This window comes from Macrobrachium rosenbergii, unplaced genomic scaffold (assembly GCF_040412425.1).
Source record: "Macrobrachium rosenbergii isolate ZJJX-2024 unplaced genomic scaffold, ASM4041242v1 13917, whole genome shotgun sequence".
Lineage (NCBI taxonomy): Eukaryota > Metazoa > Arthropoda > Malacostraca > Decapoda > Palaemonidae > Macrobrachium > Macrobrachium rosenbergii.
The window spans coordinates 2,481,597-2,501,630 of record NW_027100728.1 but is presented as its reverse complement, the minus strand read 5'-3'; positions in this window follow the sequence as shown (position 1 = coordinate 2,501,630).

Genomic DNA, 20,034 nt, shown 5'->3' with positions numbered 1-20,034 from the left:
ATCCAATTCAGCTGAAGAAAGAATCTTCAAGGAGTCTTCAGGGATTCTTCGGTGAAGATTTTGGCGCCAATACGAAGACTATCATTTTCTCAAACTAGAGCATAGTCATTCATGTAATGATGGCCACCTCCGGCGATTCCGGAGGAAATCTTTGGTAAGGGGTCCTTTTTTGTTTTTTTTTTGTGGGGCCCAGGGGTCCAATTCAGCTGAAGAAAGAATCTTCAAGGAGTCTTCAGGGATTCTTCGGTGAAGATTTTGGCGCCAATACGAAGACTATCATTTTCTCAAACTAGAGCATAGTCATTCATGTAATGATGGCCACCTCCGGCGATTCGGAGGAAATCTTTGGTAAGGGTCCTTTTTGTTTTTTTTTGTGGGGCCCAGGGTCCAATTCAGCTGAAGAAAGAATCTTCAAGGAGTCTTCAGGGATTCTTCGGTGAAGATTTTGGCATAATACGAAGACTATCATTTTCTCAAACTAGAGCATAGTCATTCATGTAATGATGGCCACCTCCGGCGATTCCGGAGGAAATCTTTAATAAGGGGTCCTTTTTTGTTTTTTTTTTGTGGGGCCCAGGGGTCCAATTCAGCCAGGACCAAACTAGAGCATAGTCATTCATGTAATGATGGCCACTTCCGGAGGAAATGAAGGGTGGCATATTCTAAATCCTTGGGGAAAAAAAAAAAAAAAAAAAAAAAGAGTCCAGCCTCAAAAATAGAACTTTCAAAATTTTCTCAAACTAACCCTTGTTAGTACAGTTCTATTAATTTTGGGGATGTAAAATTTTGGGCCAATATTTCCAGTTTCCAAAAATCGATGAATAGAAATTCAGACTTGCATAATTCTAAAATGACTCTTAGGGCCCAGGGGTCCAATTCAGGCCTCAAAGTCGATTTTTAGTTTATACAATAAAACTTCAGGCATCCAAAACTCAGCAAGGCCTGAACGTATTGATGTTTTGTATGAATTTTTAAATAGAACGGATCAAAATAAAGGGTCCTCTAATTGAAGCCTAATGTCCGGGTCAGGTTCCCTCTCGGCTATGGGACCTCAAAGTTGGTGTTTTTGTTAATTTTACATATGAACCTTGCATTTTAAAATGACACCTGCAGACTATCATTTTACAAACTAGAAACTGATTCATGACATGATGGAATACTACAACAGAGTGCCAATTGAAAATCTACCAGCTATATAAATGGTAGAAATTACCTTTTTGTTTTTTTTTGACACCTGTTATACTGCTGAAGAAAGAGTCTTCAAGGAGTCTTCAGGGAATCTTGGGTGAGGATTTTGGAGCCAATATGAAGACTATCATTTTCTCAAACTAGAGCATAGTCATTCATGTAATGATGGCCACCTCCAGCGATTCCGGAGGAAATCTTTGGTAAGGGGTCCTTTTTTGTTTTTTTTTAGGCCCAGGGGTCCAATTCAGCTGAAGAAAGAATCTTCAAAGGAGTCTTCAGGGATTCTTCGGTGAAGATTTTGGCGCCAATACGAAGACTATCATTTTCTCAAACTAGAGCATAGTCATTCATGTAATGATGGCCACCTCTGGCGATTCCGGAGGAAATCTTTGGTAAGGGGTCCTTTGTTTTTTTTTTGTGGGGCCCAGGGGTCCAATTCAGCTGAAGAAAGAATCTTCAAAGAGTCTTCAGGGATTCTTCGGTGAAGATTTTGGAGCCAATACGAAGACTATCATTTTCTCAGACTAGAGCATAGTCATTCATGTAATGATGGCCACCTCCGGCGATTCCAGAGGAAATCTTTGGTAAGGGTTCTTTTTTTTTTTTTTTGTGGGGCCCAGGGGTCCAATTCAGCTGAAGAAAGAATCTTCAAGGAGTCTTCAGGGATTCTTCGGTGAAGATTTTGGCGCCAATACGAAGACTATCATTTTCTCAAACTAGAGCATAGTCATTCATGTAATGATGGCCACCTCCGGCGATTCCAGAGGAAATCTTTGGTAAGGGGTCCTTTTTGTTTTTTTGTGGGGCCCAGGGGTCCAATTCAGCTGAAGAAAGAATCTTCAAGGAGTCTTCAGGGATTCTTCGGTGAAGATTTTGGCGCCAATACGAAGACTATCATTTTCTCAAACTAGAGCATAGTCATTCATGTAATGATGGCCACCTCCGGCGATTCCGGAGGAAATCTTTGGTAAGGGTCCTTTTTGTTTTTTTTTTGTGTGGGACCCAGGGGTCCAATTCAGCTGAAGAAAGAATCTTCAAGGAGTCTTCAGGGATTCTTCGGTGAAGATTTTGGCGCCAATACGAAGACTATCATTTTCTCAAACTAGAGCATAGTCATAAAGGCTACCAGCTATATAAATGGTAGAAATTACCCTTGAAATTGAAATATGACCCCTGTTATACTGCTGAAGAAAGAGTCTTCAAGGAGTCTTCAGGGAATCTTGAGTGAGGATTTTGGAGCCAATATGAAGACTATCATTTTCTCAAACTAGAGCATAGTCATTCATGTAATGATGGCCACCTCCGGCGATTCCGGAGGAAATCTTTGGTAAGGGGTCGTTTTTTTTTTTTTGTGTGGCCCAGGGGTCCAATTCAGCTGAAGAAAGAATCTTCAAGGAGTCTTCAGGGATTCTTCGGTGAAGATTTTGGCGCCAATACAAAGACTATCATTTTCTCAAACTAGAGCATAGTCATTCATGTAATGATGGCCACCTCCGGCGATTCCGGAGGAAATCTTTGTTAAGGGTCCTTTTTTTTTTTTTTTTTGTGGGGCCCCAGGGATCCAATTCAGCTGAAGAAAGAATCTTCAAGGAGTCTTCAGGGATTCTTCGAAGATTTTGGCGCCAATACGAAGACTATCATTTTCTCAAACTAGAGCATAGTCATTCATGTAATGATGGCCACCTCCGGCGATTCCGGGAGGAAATCTTTGTAAGGGGTCCTTTTTTTTTTTTTTTTTGTGGGGCCCAGGTGTCCAATTCAGCTGAAGAAAGAATCTTCAAAAATAGTCTTCAGGGATTCTTCGGTGAAGATTTTGGCGCCAATACGAAGACTATCATTTTCTCAAACTAGAGCATAGTCATTCATGTAATGATGGCCACCTCCGGCGATTCCGGGGGAAATCTTTTGTAATAAAGGGTCCTTTTTGGTTTTTTTGTGGGGCCCAGGGGGTCCAATTCAGCTGAAGAAAGAATCTTCAAAATGAGTCTTCAGGGGATTCTTCAGTGAAGATTTTGGCGCCAATACGAAGACTATCATTTTCTCAAACTAGAGCATAGTCATAAAGGCTACCAGCTATATAAATGGTAGAAATTACCCTTGAAATTGAAAAATGACCCCTGTTATACTGCTGAAGAAAGAGTCTTCAAGGAGTCTTAAGGGAATCTTGGGTGAGGATTTTGGAGCCAATATGAAGACTATCATTTTCTCAAACTAGAGCATAGTCATTCATGTAATGATGGCCACCTCCGGCGATTCCGGAGGAAATCTTTGGTAAGGGGTCCTTTTTGTTTTTTTTTTTGTGGCCCAGGGGTCCAATTCAGCTGAAGAAAGAATCTTCAAAGGAGTCTTCAGGGATTCTTCGGTGAAGATTTTGGCGCCAATACGAAGACTATCATTTTCTCAAACTAGAGCATAGTCATTCATGTAATGATGGCCACCTCCGCGATTCGGAGGAAATCTTTGGTAAGGGGTCCTTTTTGTTTTTTTTTTTGTGGGGCCCAGGGTCCAATTCAGCTGAAGAAAGAATCTTCAAGGAGTCTTCAGGGATTCTTCGGTGAAGATTTTGGCGCCAATACGAAGACTATCATTTTCTCAAACTAGAGCATAGTCATTCATGTAATGATGGCCACCTCCAACGATTCCGGAGGAAATCTTTAGTAAGGGGTCCTTTTTGTTTTTTTTGTGGGGCCCAGGGTCCAATTCAGCTGAAGAAAGAATCTTCAAGGAGTCTTCAGGGATTCTTCGGTGAAGATTTTGGCGCCAATACGAAGACTATCATTTTCTCAAACTAGAGCATAGTCATTCATGTAATGATGGCCACCTCCGGCGATTCCGGAGGAAATCTTTGCAAAGGGTCCTTTTTGTTTTTTTTTTTGTGGGGCCCAGGGGTCCAATTCAGCTGAAGAAAGAATCTTCAAGGAGTCTTCAGGGATTCTTCGGTGAAGATTTTGGCGCAATATGAAGACTATCATTTTCTCAAACTAGAGCATAGTCATAAAGGCTACCAGCTATGTAAATGGTAGAAATTACCCTTGAAATTGAAATATGACCCCTGTTATACTGCTGAAGAAAGAGTCTTCAAGGAGTCTTCAGGGAATCTTGGGTGAGGATTTTGGAGCCAATATGAAGACTATCATTTTCTCAAACTAGAGCATAGTCATTCATGTAATGATGGCCACCTCCGGCGATTCCGGAGGAAATCTTTGGTAAGGGGTCGTTTTTTTTTTTTTTTTTGTGGGGCCCAGGGTCCAATTCAGCTGAAGAAAGAATCTTCAAGGAGTCTTCAGGGATTCTTCGGTGAAGATTTTGGCGCCAATACGAAGACTATCATTTTATCAAACTAGAGCATAGTCATTCATGTAATGATGGCCACCTCCGGCGATTCCGGAGGAAATCTTTGGTAAGGGGTCCTTTTTGTTTTTTTTTGTGGGGCCCAGGGGTCCAATTCAGCTAAAGAAAGAATCTTCAAGGAGTCTTCAGGGATTCTTCGGTGAAGATTTTGGCGCCAATATCTGAAGACTATCATTTTCTCAAACTAGAGCATAGTCATTCATGTAATGATGGCCACCTCCGGCGATTCCGGAGGAAATCTTTGGTAAGGGGTCCTTTTTGTTTTTTTTTTTTTGTAGGGCCCAGGGTCCAATTCAGCTGAAGTAAGAATCTTCAAGGAGTCTTCAGGGATTCTTCGGTGAAGATTTTGGCGCCAATACGAAGACTATCATTTTCTCAAACTAGAGCATAGTCATTCATGTAATGATGGCCACCTCCGGCGATTCTGGAGGAAATCTTTGGTAAGGGTCCTTTTTGTTTTTTTTTTTTGGGGCCCAGGGTCCAATTCAGCTGAAGAAAGAATCTTCAAGGAGTCTTCAGGGATTTTTGGTGAAGATTTTGGCGCCAATAAGAAGACTATCATTTTCTCAAACTAGAGCATGAGTCAGTCATAAATGGCTACCAGCTATATAAATGGTAGAAATTACCCTTTTTGTGAAAAATGACCCCAGTTATACTGCTGAAGAAAGAGTCTTCAAGGAGTCTTCAGGGAATCTTGGGTGAGGATTTTGGAGCCAATATGAAGACTATCATTTTCTCAAACTAGAGCATAGTCATTCATGTAATGGTGGCCACCTCCGGCGATTCCGGAGGAAATCTTTGGTAAGGGGTTGTTTTTTGTTTTTTTTTGTGGGGCCCAGGGTCCAATTCAGCTGAAGAAAGAATCTTCAAGGAGTCTTCAGGGATTCTTCGGTGAAGATTTTGGCGCCAATACGAAGACTATCATTTTCTCAAACTAGAGCATAGTCATTCATGTAATGATGGCCACCTCCGGCGATTCCGAGGAAATCTTTGGTAAGGGTCCTTTTTTTTTTTTTTTTTTTGTGGGGCCCAGGGTCCAATTCAGCTGAAGAAAGAATCTTCAAAGAGTCTTCAGGGATTCTTCGGTGAAGATTTTGGCGCCAATACGAAGACTATCATTTTCTCAAACTAGAGCATAGTCATTCATGTAATGATGGCCACCTCCGGCGATTCCGGAGGAAATCTTTGCAAGGGTCTTTTTTTTTTTTTGTGGGGCCCAGGGTCCAATTCAGTTGAAGAAAGAATCTTCAAAGAGTCTTCAGGGGATTCTTCGGTGAAGATTTTGGCGCCAATACGAAGACTATCATTTTCTCAAACTAGAGCATAGTCATTCATGTAATGATGGCCACCTCCGGCGATTCCGGAGGAAATCTTTGGTAAGGGGTCCTTTTTTGTTTTTTTTGTGTGGGGCCCAGGTGTCCAATTCAGCTGAAGAAAGAATCTTCAAGGAGTCTTCAGGGATTCTTCGGTGAAGATTTTGGCGCCAATACGAAGACTATCATTTTCTCAAACTAGAGCATAGTCATTCATGTAATGATGGCCACCTCCAGCGATTCGGAGGAAATCTTTGGTAAGGGTCCTTTTTGTTTTTTTTGTGGGGCCCAGGGGTCCAATTCAGCTGAAGAAAGAATCTTCAAGGAGTCTTCAGGATTCTTCGTGAAGATTTTGGCGCCAATACGAAGACTATCATTTTCTCAAACTAGAGCATAGTCATTCATGTAATGATGGCTACCTCCGCTATTCCGGTAGAAATCTTTGTGTGCAAGGGTCCTTTTTGTTTTTTTGTGGGGCCCAGGGGTCCAATTCAGCTGAAGAAAGAATCTTCAAGGAGTCTTCAGGGATTCTTCGGTGAAGATTTTGGAGCCAATGCAAGAAGACTATCATTTTCTCAAACTAGAGCATAGTCATTCATGTAATGATACCACCTCAGCGATTCGGAGAAATCTTTGGTAAGGGTCTTTTTTTGTTTTTTTTGTGGCCCAGGGTCCAATTCAGCTGAAGAAAGAATCTTCAAAGGAGTCTTCAGGGATTCTTCTCTGGTGAAGATTTTGGCGCCAATATGAAGACTATCATTTTCTCAAACTAGAGCATAGTCATTCATGTAATGATGGCTACCTCCGCGATTCCGGAGGAAATCTTTGTAAGGGTCCTTTTTGTTTTTTTTTGTGTGGCCCAGGGTCCAATTCAGCTGAAGAAAGAATCTTCAAGGAGTCTTCAGGATTCTTGGTGAAGATTTTGGCGCCAATACGAAGACTATCATTTTCTCAAACTAGAGCATAGTCATTCATGTAATGATGGCCACCTCCGGCGATTCCGAGGAAATCTTTGGTAAGGGTCCTTTTTTTTTTTTTTTGTGGGGCCCAGGGGTCCAATTCAGCTGAAGAAAGAATCTTCAAGGAGTCTTCAGGGATTCTTCGGTGAAGATTTTGGCGCCAATACAAAGACTATCATTTTCTCAAACTAGAGCATAGTCATTCATGTAATGATGATGGCCACCTCCAGCGATTCGGAGGAAATCTTTAGTAAGGGTCCTTTTTTGTTTTTTTTGTGGGGCCCAGGGGTCCAATTCAGCTGAAGAAAGAATCTTCAAGGAGTCTTCAAGGGATTCTTCGGTGAAGATTTTGGCGCCAATACGAAGACTATCATTTTCTCAAACTAGAGCATAGTCATTCATGTAATGATGGCTACCTCCGCGATTCCGGAGGAAATCTTTGGTAAGGGGTCCTTTTTTTTTTTTTTTTTGTGGGGCCAGGTCCAATTCAGCTGAAGAAAGAATCTTCAAGAGTCTTCAGGATTCTTCGGTGAAGATTTTGGCAAATATGAAGACTATCATTTTCTCAAACTAGAGCATAGTCATTCATGTAATGATGGCCACCTCAGCTATTCCGTAAATGGTAGAAAGGGTCCTTTTTGTTTTTTTGTTGAAATAGGGGTCTGTTATACTGCTGAAGAAAGAATCTTCAAGGAGTCTTCAGGGAATCTTTTGGGTGAAGATTTTGGCAGCCATATGAAGACTATCATTTTCTCAAACTAGAGCATAGTCATTCATGTAATGATGGCACCTCCGAAATTGCGATTCCGGAAAAATCTTTTGTAAGGGTCGTCTGTGAGGATTTTGACATTTCTTTGTTTTTTTTGTTTTTTTGTTTTTAGGGCCTAGGGTCCAATTCAGCTGAAAAAGAATCTTCAAGAGTCTTCAGGGATTCTTCGGTGAAGATTTTGGCACCAATATGAAGACTATCATTTTATCAAACTAGAGCATAGTCATTCATGTAATGATGGCCACCTCCAGCGATTCCGGAGGAAATCTTTGTAAGGGGTCCTTTTTTTTTTTTTTTTGTAGGGCCCAGGGGTCCAATTCAGCTGAAGAAAGAATCTTCAAAGGAGTCTTCAGGGATTCTTCAGTGAAGATTTTGGCGCCAATACGAAGACTATCATTTTCTCAAACTAGAGCATAGTCATTCATGTAATGATGGCCACCTCCCGCGATTCCGGAGGAAATCTTTGAAATGGGTCCTTGTTTTTTTTTGTGGGGCCCAGGGTCCAATTCAGCTGAAGTAAGAATCTTCAAGGAGTCTTCAGGGATTCTTCGGTGAAGATTTTGGCGCCAATACGAAGACTATCATTTTCTCAAACTAGAGCATAGTCATTCATGTAATGATGGCCACCTCCGGCGATTCCGGAGGAAATCTTTGGTAAGGGGTCCTTTTTTTTTTTTTTTTGCCCAGGGTCCAATTCAGCTGAAGAAAGAATCTTCAAGGAGTCTTCAGGGATTCTTCGGTGAAGATTTTGGCGCCAATAAGAAGACTATCATTTTCTCAAACTAGAGCATAGTCATAAAGGCTACCAGCTATATAAATGGTAGAAATTACCCTTGAAATTGAAAAATGACCCTGTTATACTGCTGAAGAAAGAGTTTTCAAGGAGTCTTCAGGAATCTTGGGTGAGGATTTTGGAGCCAATATGAAGACTATCATTTTCAAACTAGAGCATAGTCATTCATGTAATGATGGCACCTCCGGCGATTCCGGAGGAAATCTTTAGTAAGGGGTTGTTTTTTGTTTTTTGGTGGGGCCCAGGGGTCCAATTCAGCTGAAGAAAGAATCTTCAAGGAGTCTTCAGGGATTCTTCGGTGAAGATTTTGGCGCCAATACGAAGACTATCATTTTCTCAAACTAGAGCATAGTCATTCATGTAATGATGGCCACCTCCGGCGATTCCGGAGGAAATCTTTGGTAAGGGGTCCTTTTTCGTTTTTTTTTGTGGGGCCCAGGGGTCCAATTCAGCTGAAGAAAGAATCTTCAAGGAGTCTTCAGGGATTCTTCGGTGAAGATTTTGGAGCCAATACGAAGACTATCATTTTCTCAAACTAGAGCATAGTCATTCATGTAATGATGGCCACCACCTCCGGCGATTCGGGAGGAAATCTTTGTAAGGGGTCTTTTTGTTTTTTTTGTGGGGCCCAGGGGTCCAATTCAGTTGAAGAAAGAATCTTCAAGGAGTCTTCAGGGATTCTTTTGGTGAAGATTTTGGCGCCAATACAAAGACTATCATTTTCTCAAACTAGAGCATAGTCATTCATGTAATGATGGCTACCTCCGGCGATTCGGAGGAAATCTTTGGTAAGGGGTCCTTTTTTTGTTTTTTTTTGTGGCCCAGAAGTCCAATTCAGCTGAAGAAAGAATCTTCAAGGAGTCTTCAGGGATTCTTCGGTGAAGATTTTGGCGCCAATACGAAGACTATCATTTTCTCAAACTAGAGCATAGTCATTCATGTAATGATGGCACCTCCGGCGATTCCGGAGGAAATCTTTGGTAAAGGGTCCTTTTTGTTTTTTTTGTGGGGCCCAGGGTCCAATTCAGCTGAAGAAAGAATCTTCAAGGAGTCTTGAGGGATCTTCGGTGAAGATTTTGGCGCCAATACGAAGACTATCATTTTCTCAAACTAGAGCATAGTCATTCATGTAATGATGGCTACCTCCGGCGATTCCGGAGGAAATCTTTGGTAAGGGGTCCTTTGTTTTTTTTTTTTGTGGGGCCCAGGGGTCCAATTCAGCTGAAGAAAGAATCTTCAAGGAGTCTTCAGGGATTCTTCGGTGAAGATTTTGGCGCCAATACGAAGACTATCATTTTCTCAAACTAGAGCATAGTCATTCATGTAATGATGGCTACCTCCGCGATTCCGGAGGAAATCTTTGCAAGGGTCCTTTTTGTTTTTTTTTTTTTTTTAGCCCAGGGGTCCAATTCAGCTGAAGAAAGAATCTTCAAGGATCTTCAGGGATTCTTCGGTGAAGATTTTGGCAATATGAAGACTATCATTTTCTCAAACTAGAGCATAGTCATAAAGGCTACCAGCTATGTAAATGGTAGAAATTACCCTTGAAATTGAAATATGACCCTGTTATACTGCTGAAGAAAGAGTCTTCAAGGAGTCTTCAGGAATCTTGGGTGAGGATTTTGGAGCCAATATGAAGACTATCATTTTCAAACTAGAGCATAGTCATTCATGTAATGATGGCTACCTCCCGGCGATTCCGGAGGAAATCTTTGGTAAGGGGTGGTTTTTGTTTTTTTTTTTGTGGGCCCAGGGTCCAATTCAGCTGAAGAAAGAATCTTCAAGGAGTTTTCAGGGATTCTTCGGTGAAAATTTTGGCGCCAATATGAAGACTATCATTTTATCAAACTAGAGCATAGTCATTCATGTAATGATGGCCACCTCCAAGCGATTCCGGAGGAAATCTTTAGTAAGGGTCCTTTTTGTTTTTTTTTGTGGGGCCCAGGGGTCCAATTCAGCTAAAGAAAGAATCTTCAAAGGAGTCTTCAGGATTCTTCGGTGAAGATTTTGGCGCCAATACGAAGACTATCATTTTCTCAAACTAGAGCATAGTCATTCATTTAATGATGGCCACCTCTCCGCATTCGGAGGAAATCTTTGGTAAGGGGCCCTTTTTTGTTTTTTTTTGTGGGGCCCAGGGGTCCAATTCAGCTGAAGTAAGAATCTTCAAGGAGTCTTCAGGGATTCTTCGGTGAAGATTTTGGAGCCAATAATGAAGACTATCATTTTCTCAAACTAGAGCATAGTCATTCATGTAATGATGGCCACCTCCGCGATTCCGGAGGAAATCTTTGGTAAGGGGTCCCTTTTTGTTTTTTTTGTAGGGCCTAGGGGTCCAATTCAGCTGAAGAAAGAATCTTCAAGGAGTCTTCATGGATTCTTCGGTGAAGATTTTGGCGCCAATACGAAGACTATCATTTTCTCAAACTAGAGCATAGTCATTCATGTAAGATGCTACCAGCTATATAAATGGTAGAAATTACCCCTTGAAATTGAAAAATGACCCTGTTATACTGCTGAAGAAAGAGTTTTCAAAGAGTCTTCAGGAATCTTGGGAGGATTTTGGGAGCCAATATGAAGACTATCATTTCTCAAACTAGAGCATAGTCATTCATGTAATGATGGCCACCTCCTCCATTCCGAGGAAATCTTTGCAAATGGGTTGTTTTTGTTTTTTTGTGGGGCCCAGGGGTCCAATTCAGCTGAAGAAAGAATCTTCAAAGAGTCTTCAGGATTCTTCGGTGAAGATTTTGGGGCCAATACGAAGACTATCATTTTCTCAAACTAGAGCATAGTCATTCATGTAATGATGGCCACCTCCGGCGATTCCGGAGGAAATCTTTGGTAAGGGGTCCTTTTTGTTTTTTTTTGTGGGGCCCAGGGGTCCAATTCAGCTGAAGAAAGAATCTTCAAAGAGTCTTCAGGGATTCTTCAGTGAAGATTTTGGCGCCAATACGAAGACTATCATTTTCTCAAACTAGAGCATAGTCATTCATGTAATGATGGCTACCTCCGCGATTCCGGAGGAAATCTTTGGTAAGGGGTCTTTTTTTGTTTTTTTTTTTTTGGGGCCCAGGGTCCAATTCAGCTGAAGAAAGAATCTTCAAGGAGTCTTCAGGGATTCTTGGTGAAGATTTTGGCGCCAATACGAAGACTATCATTTCTCAAACTAGAGCATAGTCATTCATGTAATGATGGCCACCTCCGGCGATTCCGGAGGAAATCTTTGCAAGGGGTCCTTGTTTGATTTTTTTTTGTGGGGCCCAGGGGTCCAATTCAGCTGAAGAAAGAATCTTCAAGAGTCTTCAGGATTCTTTGGTGAAGATTTTGGCGCCAATAAGAAGACTATCATTTTCTCAAACTAGAGCATAGTCATTCATGTAATATATAAATGGTAGAATTCCGGAGGAAACTGGTAAGAAATTGAAAAATGACCCCAGGGTCCAGTTCAGCTGAAGAAAGAATCTTCAAGGAGTCTTCAGGGATCTTCGGAAGATTTTAGAGCCAATATGAAGACTATCATTTTCTCAAACTAGAGCATAGTCATTCATGTAATGATGGCCACCCAAGATTCCGGAGGAAATCTTTTTTGTTTTTGTTTTTTTGTGGGGCCTAGGGGTCCAATTCAGCTGAAGAAAGAATCTTCAAGGAGTCTTCAGGGATTCTTCGGTGAAGATTTTGGCGTCAATACGAAGACTATCATTTTCAAACTAGAGCATAGTCATTCATGTAATGATGGCCACCTCCGGCGATTCCGGAGGAAATCTTGGTAAGGGGTCCTTTTTTTTTTTTTTTTTTGTGGGTCCCAGGGGTCCAATTCAGCTGAAGAAAGAATCTTCAAAGAGTCTTCAGGATTCTTTCGTGAAGATTTTGGAATATGAAGACTATCATTTTCTCAAACTAGAGCATAGTCATTCATGTAATGATGGCTACCTCCGGCGATTCGGAGGAAATCTTTTGGTAAGGGTCTTTTTGTTTTTTTTTGTAATGGGGTCCAATTCAGTTGAAGAAAGAATCTTCAAGGAGTCTTCAGGGATTCTTCGGTGAAGATTTTGGCGCCAATACAAGACTATCATTTCTCAAACTAGAGCATAGTCATTCAGTCATGATGGCTACCTCAACGATTACGGAGGAAATCTTTGTAAAAACCTTTTTGCTTTTTTTTGTGGCCCAGAAGTCCAATTCAGCTGAAGAAAGAATCTTCAAAGAGTCTTCAGGGATTCTTTCGGTGAAGATTTTGAGCCAATATGAAGACTATCATTTTCTCAAACTAGAGCATAGTCATTCATGTAAATGGCCCACCTCTGGCGATTCCGGAGGAAATCTTTTAGTAAGGTCCTTTTTGTTTTTTTTTTGGGGCCCAGGGGTCCAATCCAGCTGAAGAAAGAATCTTCAAGGAGTCTTGAGGACTCTTGATGAAGATTTGGAGCCAATACGAAGACTATCATTTTATCAAACTAGAGCATAGTCATTCATGTAATGATGGCACCTCCTAGCGATTCCGGAGAAATCTTGGTAAGGGTCCTTTTTTTTTTTGTGGGGCCCAGGGGTCCAATTCAGCTGAAGAAAGAATCTTCAAGGAGTCTTCAGGATTCTTCGGTGAAGATTTGGCACCAACACGAAGACTATCATTTCTCAAACTAGAGCATAGTCATTCATGTAATGATGGCTACCTCCGGCGATTCCGGAGGAAATCTTTGGCAAGGGGTCCTTTTTTTTTTTTTTTTTTTTAGCCCAGTCCAATTCAGCTGAAGTAAGAATCTTCAAGGAGTCTTCAGGGATTCTTCGGTGAAGATTTTGCGCAATATAGAAGACTATCATTTTTTCTCAAACTAGAGCATAGTCATAAATGATGGCTACCAGCTATGTAAATCGGTAGAAATCTTTAAAATTGAAAATGACCCTGTTATACTGCTGAAGAAAAGAGTCTTGGTTAGAGTCTTCAGAATTTTTGAGTGAGGATTTTGGAGCCAATATGAAGACTATCATTTTCTCAAACTAGAGCATAGTCATTCATGTAATGATGGCCACCAGCCGGCGATTCCGGAGGAAATCTTTGGTAAGGGGTCTTTTTTTTTTTTTTTTTTTTTGGGGCCCAGGGGTCTAATTCATCTGAAGAAAGAATCTTCAAGGAGTCTTCAGGGAATCTTCGGTGAAAATTTTGGCGCCAATACGAAGACTATCATTTTATCAAACTAGAGCATAGTCATTCATGTAATGATGGCCCAGCGATTCCGGAGGAAATCTTTGGTAATTTTTTGTTTTTTTTTGTGGGGCCCAGGGGTCCAATTCTAACTGAAAGAAAGAATCTTCAAAGAGTCTTCAGGGATTCTTCATTGAAGATTTTGGCATAATATGAAGACTATCATTTTCTCAAACTAGAGCATAGTCATTCATGTAATGATGGCTACCCTCCAGCGATTCCGGAGGAAATCTTTGGTAAGGGTCCTTTTTTTTTTTTTTTTTTTTTGTGGGGCCCAGGGGTCCAATTCAGCTGAGTAAGAATCTTCAAGGAGTCTTCAGGATTCTTCGGTGAAGATTTTGGGCCAATACGAAGACTATCATTTCTCAAACTAGAGCATAGTCATTCATAATGATGGCCACCCCGCCATTCCGGAGGAAATCTTTTGGGTCCTTTTTGTTTTTTTTTTTGTGGGGGCCCAGGGGTCCAATTCAGCTGAAGAAAAAGATCTTCAAGGAGTCTTCAGGATTCTTTTTGGTGAAGATTTTGGCTGCCAATCTGAAGACTATCATTTTCTCAAACTAGAGCATAGTCATTCATGTCGGGGAGGCTACCTCGCTATATAAAATGGTAGAAATTACCTTTTATTTTTGAAAAATGACCCAGGGGTATAGCTGAAGAAAGAGTCTTCAAGGAGTCTTCAGGGAATCTTCGGTGAAAGATTTTGGAGCCAATATGAAGACTATCATTTTCTCAAACTAGAGTCATTCATGTAATGATGGCCTCCAGCGGCGATTCCGGAGAAATCTTTGGTCTTCAGGGGTCCTTTGTTTTTTTTGACCCAGGGTCCAATTCAATGAAGAAAGAATCTTCAAGGAGTCTTCAGGGATTCTTCGGTGAAGATTTTGGAGCCAATATGAAGACTATCTTTTTCTCAAACTTCGAGCATAGTCATTCATTTAATGATGGCCACCTCCGGCGATTCCGAGGAAATCTTTTGCAACTGGTCCTTTTTGTTTTTTTTTTTTGCAAGGCCCCAGGGTCCAATTCAGCTGAAGAAAGAATCTTCAAAGAGTCTTCAGGGATTCTTCGGTGAAGATTTTGCGCCATATGAAGACTATCATTTTCTCAAACTAGAGCATAGTCATTCATGTAATGATGGCTACCTCTCCGATTCCGAGGAAATCTTTGGTAAGGGGTCTTTTTTTTTTTTTTGTGGGGCCCAGGGGTCCAATCAGCTGAAGAAAGAAATCTTCAAAGAGTCTTCAGGGATTCTTCGGTGAAGATTTTTGGAGCCAAACATGAAGACTATCATTTCTTCTCAAACTAGAGCATAGTCATTCATGTAATGATGGCCACCTCCGTGATTCCGGAGGAAATCTTGGTAAGGGTCCTTTTTGTTTTTTTTGTGGGGCCCAGGGTCCAATTCAGCTGAAGAAAGAATCTTCAAGGAGTCTTCTAGGGATTCTTTGGTGAAGATTTTGGCGCCAATAAGAAGACTATCATTTTCTCAAACTGAGCATAGTCATAAAGGCTACCAGCTATAAATGGTAGAAATTAAGTCCTTGAAATTGAAAAATGACCCTGTTATACTGCTGAAGAAAGAGTTTTCAAGGAGTCTTCCAGGAATCTTGGGTGAGGATTTTGGAGCCAATATGAAGACTATCATTTTCTCAAACTAGAGCATAGTCATTCATGTAATGATGGCCACCTCCGGCGATTCCGGAGGAAATCTTTTGGTAAGGGTTGTTTTTTTTTTTTTTGTGGGGCCTGGGTCCAATTCAGCTGAAGAAAGAATCTTCAGGAGTCTTCAGGGATTTTTTCAGTGAAGATTTTGGCGCCAATGAAGACTATCATTTTCTCAAACTAGAGCATAGTCATTCATGTAATGATGGCCACCTCCGGCGATTCGGAGGAAATCTTTGGAAAGGGTCCTTTTTTTTTTTTTGTGGGGCCCAGGGGTCAATTCAGCTGAAGAAAGAATCTTCAAAGTCTTCAGGATTCTTCGGTGAAGATTTTGGAGCCAATATGAAGACTATCATTTCCTCAAACTAGAGCATAGTCATTCATGTAATGATGGCTACCTCCGGCGATTCCTGAGGAAATCTTGGTAAGGGTCTTTTTTGTTTTTTTTGTAGGGCCTTAGGGTCCAATTCAGTTGAAGAAAGAATCTTTCAAGGAGTCTTCTTAGGGATTCTTCGGTCAAGATTTTCATGTAACTAATACAAAGACCATCATTTTCTCAAACTAGAGCATAATAGTCATTCATGTAATGATGGTCACCCCTCCGGCTTCAAGATTCTTCGGAGGAAATCTTTGGTAAATATGGTCTTTTTTCTGCTTTTTTGTGTGGCCCAGGAGTTGAAATATCCCCTGTTAGCTGAAGAAAGAATCTTCAAGGAGTCTTCAGGGATTCTTCGGTGAAGATTTTGGCGCCAATATGAACACTATCATTATCTCAAACTAGAGCATAGTCATTCATAATGATGGCCACCTCAGCGATTCGGAGGAAATCTTTGGTAGGGTCCTTTTTTGTTTTTTTGTGGGGCCCAGGGGTCCAATTCAGCTGAAGAAATAATCTTGAAGGAGTCTTCAGGGATTCTTCAGGTGGGATTTTGGCGCCAATATGAAGACTATCATTTTCTCAAACTAGAGCATAGTCATTCATGTAATGATGGCCTCTGGCGATTCCGGAGGAAATCTTTAGTAAGGGTCCTTTTTTTTTTTTTTTTTTTTTGTGGCCCAGGGTCCAATTCATCTGAAGAAAGAATCTTCAAAGGAGTCTTCAGGATTCTTCGGTGAAGATTTTGGCTATGAAGACTATCATTTTCTCAAACTAGAGCATAGTCATAAAATGGCTACTAGCTATGTAAATGGTAAGTACCCTGAAATTGAAATATGACCCTGGGTATACTGCTGAAGAAAGAGTCTTCAAGGAGTCTTCAGGAATCTTGGGTGAGGATTTTGGAGCCAATATGAAGACTATCATTTTCTCAAACTAGAGCATAGTCATTCATGTAATGATGGCCCACCTCCGGCGATTCCGGAGAAATCTTTAGTAAGGGTTGTTTTTTTTTTTTTGTTGGGCCCAGGGTCCAATTCAGCTGAAGAAAGAATCTTCAAAGGAGTCTTCAGGGATTCTTCAGTGAAGATTTTTGAGCCAATACAAGACTATCATTTTCTCAAACTAGAGCATAGTCATTCATGTAATGATGGCCACCTCCGGCGATTCCGGAGGAAATCTTTGGTAAGGGGTCCTTTTTTGTTTTTGTGGGGCCCAGGGGTCCAATTCAGCTGAAGAAAGAATCTTCAAAGGAGCCTTCAGGGATTCTTTGGTGAAGATTTTGGCGCCAATGAAGACTATCATTTTCTCAAACTAGAGCATAGTCATAAGGTTAACAAGCTATATAAATTGTAGAAATTACCCTTGAAATTGAAAAATGACCCTGTTATACTGCTGAAGAAAGAGTCTTTAAGAGTCTTCAGGGAATCTTTGGTGAGGATTTTGGAGCCAATATGAAGACTATCATTTTCTCAAACTAGAGCATAGTCATTCATGTAATGATGGCCACCTCCGGCGATTCCGGAGAAATCTTTAGTGAGGTTGTTTTTGTTTTTTTTTGTAGGCCAAGGGTCCAATTCAGCTGAAGAAATAATCTTCAAAGAGTCTTCAGGATTCTTCAAGATTTTGTGAAGATTTCATTTTCTCAAACTAGAGCATAGTCATTCATGTAATAATGGTAAGACCTATCATTTTGTTTTTTTTGTGGGGCCTCAAACTGAGAGCATAGTCATTCATCATTTTTCTCAATGATTTTCATGTAATGATGGCCACCTCCGGCGATTCGGAGGAATCTTTAGTAAGGGGTCCTTTTTGTTTTTTTGTGGGGCCCAGGGTCCAATTCAGCTGAAGAAATCTTCTTCAAGTCTTCATTCTTCATTGAAGATTTTGGTGCCAATAAAGACTATCATTTCTCAAACTAGAGCATAGTCATTCATGTAATGATGGCACCTCCGGCGATTCCGGAGGAAATCTTTAATATCCTTTTTGTTTTTGGGGGCCCAGGGTCCAATTCAGCTGAAGAAAGAATCTTCAAAGGAGTCTTCAGGGATTCTTCTCAAAAAGACTATCATTTTCTCCAAACTAGAGCATAGTCATTCATGTAATGATGGCCACCTCAGCGATTCGGAGGAAATCTTTAGTGAGGTCCTTTTTGTTTTTTTTGGGGCCCAGGGGTCCAATTCAGCTGAAGAAAGAATCTTCAAGGTCTTCAGGGATTCTTTGATGAAAGATTTTGGCGCCAATACGAAGACTATCATTTTCTCAAACTAGAGCATAGTCATAAGGCTACCAGCTATATAAATTGTGGAATTACCCTTGAAATTGAAAAATGACCCCTGTTATACTGCTGAAGAAAGAAGTCTTCAAAAGAGTCTTCAGGAATCTTGGGTGAGATTTTGGAGCCAATATGAAGACTATCATTTTCTCAAACTAGAGCATAGTCATTCATGTAATGATGGCCACCTCCGGCGATTCGGAAAATCTTTAGTAAGGGTCCTTTTTGTTTTTTTTGGGGCCCAGGGGTCCAATTCAGCTGAAGAAAAATCTTCAAAAGTCTTCAAGGATTCTTCGGTGAAGATTTTGGAGCCAATAAGAAGACTATCATTTTCTCAAACTAGAGCATAGTCATTCGTAGCAATGATGGCCACCTCGGTGATTCGAAATCTTTAATGGGGTCCTTTTTTTTTTTGTGGGGCCCAGGGTCCAATTCGGTTGAAGAAAGAATCTTCAAGGAGTCTTCAGGGGATTCTTCGATTGAAGATTTTGCGCGCATGGCCGAAGACTATCATTTTTCTCAAACTAGGCATAATCATTCATGTAATGATGGCCACTTCCGGCGATTCGGAGAAATCTTTAGTAAGGGGTCCTTTTTGTTTTTGTGTGGCCCAGGACCCCAATTCAGCTGAAGAAAAGAATCTTCAAAGAGTCTTCAGGGATTCTTTGGTGAAGATTTTGGCTCCAATACGAGACTATCATTTTCTCAAACTAGATGCATAGTCATTCATGTAATGATGGCCACCTCCAGCGATTCGGAGGAAATCTTTAAGGGGTCCTTTTTGTTTTTTTTTTTTTGGGGCCAAGGGGTCGAATTCAGCTGAAGAAAGAATCTTTAAGGAGTCTTCAGGGATTCTTCGGTGAAGATTTTGGCGCCAATACGAAGACTATCATTTTCTCAAACTAGAGCATAGTCATTCGTAATGATGGCCACCTCCAAGATTCTGGAGGAAATCTTTGTAAGGGGTCCCTTTTGTTTTTTTGTTTTGGCCCAGGGGTCCAATTCAGCTGAAGAAAGAATCTTCCAAAGAGTCTTCAGGGATTCTTCGGTGACGATTTTGGCGCCAATAAGAAAGACTATCATTTTCTCAAGCTAGAGCATAGTCATTCCCTGTAATGATACAAACTATATTCGAAATCTTTGTGAGGGGTCCTTTTGTTTTTGAAAAAATGACCCTGTTAATTCAGCTGAAGAAATAATCTTTCAAGGAGTCTTCAGGGATTCTTGGGTGAGGATTTTGGAGCCAATATGAAGACTATCATTTTTCTCAAACTAGAGCATAGTCATTCATGTAATGATGGCCACCTCCGGATTCCAGAGGAAATCTTTAGTAAGGGTCCTTTTTGGGTTTTTTGGGGCCAGGGTCCAATTCAGCTGAAAAAAAAGAATCTTCAAGAGTCTTCAAGGGGATTCTTCGTGAAGATTTTGGAGCCAATACGAAGACTATCATTTCCTCAAACTAGAGCATAGTCATTCAAATGATGCTACCAACTATTCGTAAAATGGTAGAAATTACCTTTTTGAATTGAAATTGACCCCTGTTATACTGCTGAAGAAAGAGTCTTTTAAAGTAGTCTTCAGGGAATCTTAGGTGAGGATTTTGGAGCCAATATGAAGACTATCATTTTCTCAAACTAGAGCATAGTCATTCATGTAATGATGCCCACCTCCGGCGATTCTGGAGGAAATCTTTGGTAATGGGTCCTTTTTGTTTTTGTGGGGCCCAGGGGTCCAATTCAGCTGAAGAAAGAATCTTCAAAAAGAGTCTTCAGGGATTCTTTCGGTGAAGATTTTAACGCCATCATGAAGACTATCATTTCCTCAAACTGACATAGTCATTCATGTAATGATACACTTCCGCGATTCCTGGAGGAAATCTTTGCAATGTGTCCTTTTTTTTTTTTTTTTTTTGGCTCTAGGTCCAATTCAGTTGAAGAAAGAATCTTCAAAGAGTCTTCAGGGATTCTTCGTGAAGATTTTTGGGGCCAATACGAAGACTATCATTTCCTCCAAACTAGAGCATAGTCATTCATGTAATGATGGCCCACCTCCGCATTTCCGGAGGAAATCTTTGGTAAGGGTCCTTTTTGTTTTTTTTTGTTGGGCCCTAGGGTCCAATTCAGCTGAAGAAATAATCTTCAA